Source organism: Schistocerca serialis, chromosome 1 (assembly GCF_023864345.2).
Source record: "Schistocerca serialis cubense isolate TAMUIC-IGC-003099 chromosome 1, iqSchSeri2.2, whole genome shotgun sequence".
NCBI classification, from domain to species: domain Eukaryota; kingdom Metazoa; phylum Arthropoda; class Insecta; order Orthoptera; family Acrididae; genus Schistocerca; species Schistocerca serialis.
This window is the reverse complement of record NC_064638.1, coordinates 670,659,852-670,669,278: the sequence shown is the minus strand read 5'-3', so window position 1 is coordinate 670,669,278 and position 9,427 is coordinate 670,659,852. Positions and strand designations below refer to the sequence as shown.

Genomic DNA, 9,427 nt, shown 5'->3' with positions numbered 1-9,427 from the left:
TAACCAAACGGATATTCTTCTTTGTATATATAGATTCAAGCTTCTGTCAGAGCTGCTTACAATTTCTTGGTGGTGGCTAGTTTGGAACGTTTGTTCATTCTAAGCCCAGCATTAACGAAATGTCAAAATGTGTGTGAGATCTTATGGTACTTAACTGCTAAGGTCATCAGTCCCTAAGCTTACACACTACTTAACCTAAATAATCCTAAAGACCAACACACACACGGATGACCGAGGGAGGACTCGAACCGCCGCGCCGCGAGGGATTAGCCGAGCGGTCTCAGGCGCTGCAGTCATGGACTGTGCGGCTGGTCCTGGCGGGGTTCGAGTGCTCCCTCGGGCATGCGTGTGTGTGTTGTTGGTCCTTAGCATTATTTAGGTTAAGTAGTTTGTAAGCTTAGGGACTGATGACCTTAGCAGTTAAGTCCCATAAGATTTCACACACATTTTTCCTAACCTCCGCCGGGACCAGCCACACAGTCCATGACTGCAGCGCCCTAGACCGCTCGGCCAGCATTAACGTTCGAAACTAGTCACCACCATGAAATTCTACGGCAACTGTGACAGAAACCTGAAAATAATAATAAAATTCAAATTTCTGGCCGTTTTAGCAGCAATATGTTGGGATTACATAAATTCGTGTCGGATTTGAAATCGATTGTCATTGACAAGACCTGTCATACGTCTCAAGGCCCTGTCAGTTAGACGAAGAAAATATTTGCTCCAATGCAAAAATCTTGAATTGTCGGACTCCTTGACTTGTTAATATCCTGTGAAGCACGTGGAAGCTACAAGCTGTGACGAAGTGTACGTAATGTTATCTAATTTACGTAGTCGGCGACCTAAACAATGATTTCCAGGGGAAGTCTTACAGCAGGGGTTGTAGTGCAGAATCAGATAATTAGATGAAACTATATGGTCCCAGATATCTTTTCAAGTCTCAAACATCAATAATGTACGTATGCAGACTAAAGCAACGAATGAAAATTTATAGCAAGGATTTGAACCTCGGTCTTGTGCCCGCTAGGCAGATACGCTAACGAATACGCTACACTGATACAATGGATTTGCACAACTGCACGGACAGCCCTAGATCGCCTCCCTTCTCAGTCCAAATTCCCACTCAATGCCAGCACGCTTTCCCCTTCGGGAAGCAACGCGTTACACCGCGCCGCTAGGGGGGCGGGCTTGCCTCCCCATAATCGCTGCTTACTTGTTTACATCATTTTCCTGTTTTGTCACAACTACACAACGACCTCCACAATGTTGCGAACGAATAATAAGACTTTACCATCTGATGGTGGATCGCTAGGCGATTTGAAACCGGAGATCGGAAAATAAACAGTCTTCCATCACAAAAAGCGACCGGTTGTAGCCACTACTAAAGCTTTTAAACGTAATGTGTTACGCGATTTCCTTCATGAACTTTTCAGGGTTTTGGTCTCTACGTATCGTCGAGAGGCTGACTAATTAAAAATCGGAGAATGTGTAGAAGTATGTACCAGCAATAGGCGATCCACACCGTAGTGAGATTAAGCGCACATCTCTTGAGTGTTGGGAAAGTTCAGCATTAAGCCACGCTTAGTGAAGAGAGCGCCGGTTGGGGTGGCCGAGCGGTTCTAGGCGCTACAGTCTGGAACCGAGCGACCGCTACAGTCGCAGGTTGGAATCCTACCTCGGGCTGGATGTGTGTGATGTCCTTAGGTTAGTTTCGTTTAAGTAGTTCTAAGTTCTAGGGGACTGATGACCTCAGAAATTAAGTCGCATAGTGCTCAGAGCCATTTGAGCCAGTGAAGAGAGCCACGTCAAACGCCAGTAGGATCGGAAAGCAGATGTAAGCATGCTTCGTAGAAGAACGGCATTACACACCCGCATAAAATACACGTATAACAACGACTGACAGGTGTTTGTATTTTGCAAAAGTGCGAGGACTGCAACGCAAAAGGACTTTATGGAAATTAACACCGGCCGCGAAACTTACTGAGAGCAAACGTTTGAAAGGAGGAGGAAGCAGAACGTAGTGCAACGCCTCCTACGCGACGGTATTCATTTGATATGTATTACAGGCTCACGTACGGTAGGATGTAGAAGGAAAAATGGTTCAAATGGCTCTGAGCACTATGGGACTCAACTGCTGTGGTCATAAGTCCCCTAGAACTTAGAACTACTTAAACCTAACTAACCTAAGGAGATCACACACATCCATGCCCGAGGCAGGATTCGGACCTGCGACCGTAGCGGTCGTGCGGTTCCGGACTGTAGCGCCTTTAGCCGCTCGGCCACTCCGGCCGGCCGATGTAGAATGAATCGGTCCTATCAAAGTACACTTTAATGATTCTAGGAGTCACAATGAGTGTAGATTAGGAATAGCGGACGTTAATTTGAATCCCACTCCTCAAGAAGGCGTTTCGCAAGGCACGGAACAGTGATAATGTCACTCCAGCGCCAGCCGGCGATGCGTACTATGCATTTTGGCAGCTTACTGCTCGGAGAGGTCATAAAGTTTTAACTATTACCACGGAAAAAGGAACGTAATTAACTTTTTGCGTGTTTTCAGTCACATGTCTGCAGTCACGGTGAAAACTGAAATCCCCGTCCCACAATGCAGTAGCACGCCGCAAGGGGGAAAAAATCTGTCTTCTTCAGCCCTCTGGATAACACAGATGCAACATCTTCGCTGCCGGAAAAAAATAATTACCGCACGATACTGCATTTTAGCAATGGGATATACCTTTCTCCTTTTGCTCCTTTTTCAGTTTTTTAGGACTGTTTGGTGCGGGTATTTCGAAGTATACCATGACTGTAGACATGTATAGTTTGTTCACAACGTCCTGAACGAGAATTTCCTTGTCAGTGAGTTATGGCTTTCTCCACTCCCCACGTCCCCCATAAAATTGTTTAGGATGTTTTTAACTAGCTATATCCAAAACCGAACAAAAAATTTTATTACGTAAATTCAGTTTTACAATGTGATAGTTAAAACTTCGACTATCCTTCGGTTACATTCGTTCATCTTCCTGACAAGACTAATCGTATTCCAGTATGGCCTTCCCAATGGAATAGTACGAGGGGCGTTCAAGAAGTAATGTAACACATTTTTTCTCTGCCAGTTTAGTCTAAAAAATGCTCAATTTGTTGTGGGACGTCGTGGAATATCCCTGCTTCAGCCGCTACAGTTACATGGAGTTCCGGTACGTGGTGGCGTTATACTTAGGCTTCAAAGCGACGTCTGAAACGGAGGTACGTTCCAAGCAGAGAGCTGTCGTTAAGTTTCTTTTGGCGAAAAATCAGAGCAGCGCAGGCGCTTGCAACATGTTTACGGAGACCTGGCAGTGTACAAAATCATGGTGAGTGGTTGGACGAGGCGTCTGCCATCATCGCAACAAAGTCGCGCAAACTTGTGCGATCAGCCGGCCGGAATTGGCCGAGCGGTTCTAGGCGCTTCAGTGTGGAACCACGAGACCCACTACGGTAGCAGGTTCGAATCCTACCTCGGGCATGGATGTGTGTGATGTCCTTAGGTTAGTTAGGTTTAAGTAGTTCTAAGTTCTAGGGGACTGATGACCTCAGCTCTTAAGTCCCATAGTGCTCAGAGCCATTTGAACCATTTGTGCGATCTCTCGTGCCGGCCGGCCGCACACAGCTGTGACTCCTGCAATATTGGAACGTGCGGACACTCTCATTCGAGGTGATCGACGGATCTCAGTCAACCACCTCGCTGCTCAACTGGACGCCTCTGTTGGTAGTGCTGACACACTCGTCCATCAGATAAGGTGGTGAAAGGGGTGTGCCCACTGGCTTCCTCGCCGCCTAAGAGAAGACAATACGAAGAAACGAAGGACTATCTTTTCGGGATTTCTTGCGCGTTACGACGCTGATCGTGACAATTTTTGTTGTTGAATATCGTCACAGGTGGTGAAACATGAGTTCATCATTTCGAACTGTAAACAAAACGCCAATCAATGGAGCGGCGCCACATTACCTCTGCCCCGAAAAAAGTTCAAAGCCGCTTCCTCACCCCGTAAAGTCATGGCGGCGGTTTCTAGGAATGTGAAGGGGTTCCTCTGTTTGATGTCCTTTCTCATGGTGGATCGATCAACTGCGCTGCCCTCAGGAAACTGAAGATACGACTTTAGCATGTTCGTCACCACAAATGGTTCAAATACCTTTGAGCACTATGGGACTTAACTTCTGAGGTCATCAGTCCCCTAGAACTTAGAACTACTTAAACCTAACTAACCTACGGACATCACACACATCCATGCCCGAGGCAGGATTCGAACCTGCGACCGTAGCAGTCACGCGGTTCCCGACTGATGCGCCTAGAACCGCTCTGTCACCGTGGCTGGCTCATCACCACAAAAATGTAAACGTGCTTCTCCTCCTCTACGCCAACCCAAGGCTTCACACGAGTCCACACACTCGAGTACAGCTCACAAAACTTCACTGGACTGTTGTTCCACATCCACCTTACAGCCTATCTTGTACCTTGCGACTTCCAGCCGTTTGGCCCAATGGTCGATGCACTTCTCGGGAAGCAGTACGTGGATGGCGGGTAGGTTATTGGTGCGGTAAGACGTCGGCTCCGACATCGAGCAGTAAGATGGTACTGTGCAGTCATACAGGCTGTAACAGTAAGATGGTGTAAGGCCGTCGTATTGAGCGAAACTGTTTCACTGCGGAAAATCGTAACACGGTCCCTGACTTCAGCCGTCGCACGGACGCCAAAATGGAAAATATTGAAATAAACGATATCGGAATTGAAAAACAACTGCTATCACTTAGTAGCGGAAAAGGATCCGGACCAGACGAGATACCCTTAAGATTCTACATTGATTATGCTAAAGAACTTGCCCCCTTTCTATCAGCAATTTATCGTAGATCGCTGGAAGAACGTAAAGTACCTAGCGACTGGAAGAAAGCGCAGGTCGTTCCCATTTTCAAGAAGGGTCATAAATCAGATGCGAATAATTATAGGCCTATTTCGCTTACGTCAATCTGTTGTAGAATAATGGAACATGTTTTGTGTTCTCGTATTATGACGTTCTTAGATAATACAAATCTCCTTCATCATAACCAACATGGATTCCGCAAACAGAGATCATGTGAAACTCAGCTCGCCCTATTTGCCCAAGAAATTCACAGTGCCGTAGACACTGGCGAGCAGATTGATGCCGTATTCCTGGACTTCAGGAAGGCATTTGATACGGTTCCGCACTTACGTTTAGTGAAAAAAATACGAGCTTACGGAATATCGGACCAGGTTTGTGATTGGATTCAGGATTTCCTAGAAGAAAGAACACAACATGTCATTCTTAACGGTTCAAAATCTGCAGATGTAGAGGTAATTTCGGGAGTACCGCAGGGAAGCGTGATAGGACCTTTATTGTTTACAATATACATAAATGACTTAGTTGACAACATCGGTAGCTCCGTGAGGCTATTTGCAGATGACACGGTTGTCTACAAGAAAGTAGCAACATCAGAAGACTCGTACGTACTCCAGGAGGACCTGCAGAGGATTAATGCATGGTGCGACAGCTGGCAGCTTTCCCTAAACGTAGATAAATGTAATATAATGCGCATACATAGGGGCAGAAATCCATTCCAGTACGATTATGCCATAGGTGGTAAATCATTGGAAGCGGTAACGACCGTAAAATACTTAGGAGTTACTATCCGGAGCGATCTGAAGTGGAATGATCACATAAAACAAATAGTGGGAAAAGCAGGCGCCAGGTTGAGATTCATAGGAAGAATTCTAAGAAAATGTGACTCATCGACGAAAGAAGTAGCTTACAAAACGCTTGTTCGTCCGATTCTTGAGTATTGCTCATCAGTATGGGACCCTTACCAGGTTGGATTAATAGAAGAGATAGACATGATCCAGCGAAAAGCAGCGCGATTCGTCATGGGGACATTTAGTCAGCGCGAGAGCGTTACGGAGATGCTGAACAAGCTCCAGTGGCGGACACTTCAAGAAAGGCGTTACGCAATACGGAGAGGTTTATTATCGAAATTACGAGAGAGCACATTCCCGCGGAGACGCAGGGTCGGCATGGTTAATCGAATGTGGCAATGTTAGTTTAAGGGGTGGCCGTTTGCCCTTCCTGCCACCACCTCGTACCCCCTGGGAAGGAATTAGCGTACCCCAACTGTCTGCGACTAGTGTAATCCATGGAATAGTGCGAAAGTGTGCAGATGAGCCCGGTATTCAGCTAGGGGGATGTGGAAAACCGCCTAAAAACCACATCCACGCTCGCCGGCACATCGGCCCTCGTCGTTAATCCGCCGGGCGGATTCGATCCGGGGCCGGGGCGCCTACCCGAGTCCAGGAAGCAGCGCGTTAGCGCTCTCGGCTACCCTGGCGGGTTCCTGAATAAAACTGACCAGGTTTCATAAAAACAGTGCTGCATTACTTACTGAACGCCCCTCGTACGAGATGAGATTGTCACGGTATGTTCTGGAAAATGTTGGTGATTGTCAGCTGAGTGTTCATTGTTAACGTAAAGTAAGAAGAAATTAAAACTTCCGGATGAACATTATGAGTAATGTTTACCGTCACTGTACCCGGCACATGTAGTGTGTCAGTTGTTACTTACCTTGTTTGGCTTGTAACTATCGCGTAAAGAGCCGCGGCTAATTTACTTTGCCCCTTTGGTGGCGGTGGCCGTCGGCAGTGACTCACGCCGTAAAGAAGATATACACGGCGCCCGGCTCCGTCCTTGGTACGCCGAGGTCAACAAGCAGGGAGCTGTGTTCACGACGCGCAGTCTGTCGCCAGAGGTCTTGCCGTGATACGCCTCCATGGAACGTGACCGTGTGCTTACGTACCACAGACATCACATTTAATATAACGACATATGTAAGTATATAGCTGTGTTATACGATGAAGAGCCAAAGAAATTGGTACAGCTGCCTAATACCGTGCAGGGCCCCCGCGAGCACGCAGAAGTGCCGCAACACGACGTGACATGGACTCGACTAATGTCTGAAGTAGTGCTCGAGGGAACTGACACCGTCAATTCTGCAGGGATGTCCATAAATCCGCAGTAGTACATGGGGATAGAGATCCCTTCTGAACAGCACGTTGCAAGACATCCCAGATATTCTCAATAATGTTCATCTCTGGGGACTTTGGTGGTCAGCGGAAGTGTTTAAACTGAGAAGAATGTTCCTGGAGAGACTCTGTAGCAATTCTTGAAGCGTAGGGTGCCGCATTTTCCTTCTGTAATTGCCCAAGTCCGTCGGAATGCACAATGGACATGAATGGATGCAGGTGATCACACAGGACGCTTACGTACGTGTCACCTGTCTGAGTCGTATCTAGACGTATCAGGGGTCCCATATCACTCCAACTGAGCACGCCCCACACCATTACAGAGCCGCTTCCAGCTTCAACAATCCGCTACTGACATTCAGCGTCCATAGAGTCATGAAGTTGTCTCCATACTCGTTCACGCCTATCCGTTTGATACAATTTGAAACGAGAGTTGTCCGACCAGGCAACATGTTTCCATTCATCAACAGCCCAATGTCGGTGTTGACGGGCCCAGACGAGGCGTAAAGCTTTGTGTCGTGCAATCACCAAGGGTACATGAGTGAGCCATCGGCACCGAAAGTCCATATCGACGATATTTCGTTGAATGGTTCGGACGCTGACACTTGTTGAAGACCTAGCATTGAAATCTGCAGCAATTTGCGGAAGGGTTGCACTTCCGTCACGTTGAACGATGCTCTTCAGTCATCGATGGTCTCGTTATTGCAGGATCTTTTTCCGGCCACAGCGATGTCGGATGTTTGATGTTTTACCAGATTCGTGATATTCACGGTACGTTCGTAAAATGGTCGTACGGGAAAATTCCCACTCCATCGCTACCTCCAAGACGCCATGTCCCATCGCTCATAAGCCGACTATAAAAGCACGTTCAAACTCACTTAAATCTTGATAAAGTGCAGTCGTAGCAGCAATAACCGATCAGACAACTGCGCCAGACAGTAATTGTCTTATATAGGCGTTGCCGGCCGCAGCGTCGTATTCCACCTGTTTACATATTTCTACATTTGAATACGCATGCCTATTCCAATTTTGTTTGGCGCTTCATAGTATGTTATTTTCTCTGTAGTCACAGATTTTGCTGAGAATATTTTTATTGGTATCCATACATTATGGCATTTTGTTCGTGGTGTATGTTATTGATATTTGAATTAGTTTTTTTCTTTGACGTAGTGTGAACCAGAATTGGACTTCGATACTTGACACTGGAAATACTATTCAAAGCATATACTCATTACATTATTTTTCATATTCTTCTCTATATTTAACGACCTTTCTTGCTTTCTTTCGCCTCAGATTATTAGTATTTGTAACCTTAAAGCAGCTCGTAAGAATGAAATTACAGTGAGATGAACACCCTTAGCTTCTTACAGGCGTTGACATACGTCAACGGGGACAGATGAAAATGTGAGCTCCGACCGGGACTGGAACCAGGGATCTCCTGCTTACATGGCAGACGCCCTATCCAGCTGAGCCACCGAGGACACAGAGGATAGCGCGTCTGCAGGGCATAATGAGTATAATGAGCGGGGGCACTACTAATGTAGTGCGGGACAATACGTTGAGAATGTGGGTTTCGCGGGAGGGGTGTCAGAGATAAACCCCTGCAGTTGGTCATCGATGGTATCTGTTCTTTCGGACATGTCCGAAAGAACAGATACCATCTTAGTAAATATACAGTTAAGGCTCAGCGGCCACTTGACCATCTTCTTCTTCTGTGCGAATGCACAAACAGTGCCCGAACTCTTACGGGAATCGGCAACGCGCCGCGAGTAATGAGTATAATGGGCGGGGGCACTACTAATGTAGTGCGGGACAATACGTTGAGAATGTGGGTTTCGCGGGAGGCGTGCCAGAGATAAATCCCTGCATTCGCGCTATCCTCTGTGTCCTTGGTGGCTCAGATGGATAGAGCGTCTGCCATGTAAGCAGGAGATCCCGGGTTCGAGTCCCGGTCGGGGCACACATTTTCATCTGTGCTCGTTGGCGTATGTTAACGCCTGTAAGAAGCTAAGGGTGCTCATTTCATTGTAATTTCATTCTTTCAGGAGTTATATCTTTCAACATACATTATTAAATAATAGATAACATCTCTGACTATTTCGCATCTCGTAACTGTGTGTAAAATACTTTTTTCTGTTCGACCGTCATTTAAGATTGCCAATAAAAAGTGAGATACCTGTCAAAATAAATTCCTCAGATAATGTAGTTTATTTCCACTACACTAATAAAATATTAGCTTTCTTCACTTTGCGACTGTATACATTCACAGTTACAAATACGGTACTGTCGTCATCAGTTGTAAGGTTTCTCAATATACCATAAACAGACAACCTTCTAGTACGAATGCAAGACAGAAAGTGCCTATTA

At 46.4% G+C, this 9,427-nt stretch overlaps 1 non-coding gene across 1 annotated transcript; it reads left to right on the top strand.

The window, feature by feature from the left end:
• The first annotated feature begins 8,946 nt into the window (after nucleotides 1-8,946).
• On the top strand, nucleotides 8,947-9,020 carry Trnat-ugu (transfer RNA threonine (anticodon UGU)). The gene has a single exon. It is a non-coding gene; the product is annotated as a tRNA-Thr (tRNA).
• Nucleotides 9,021-9,427: the final 407 nt, after the last annotated feature.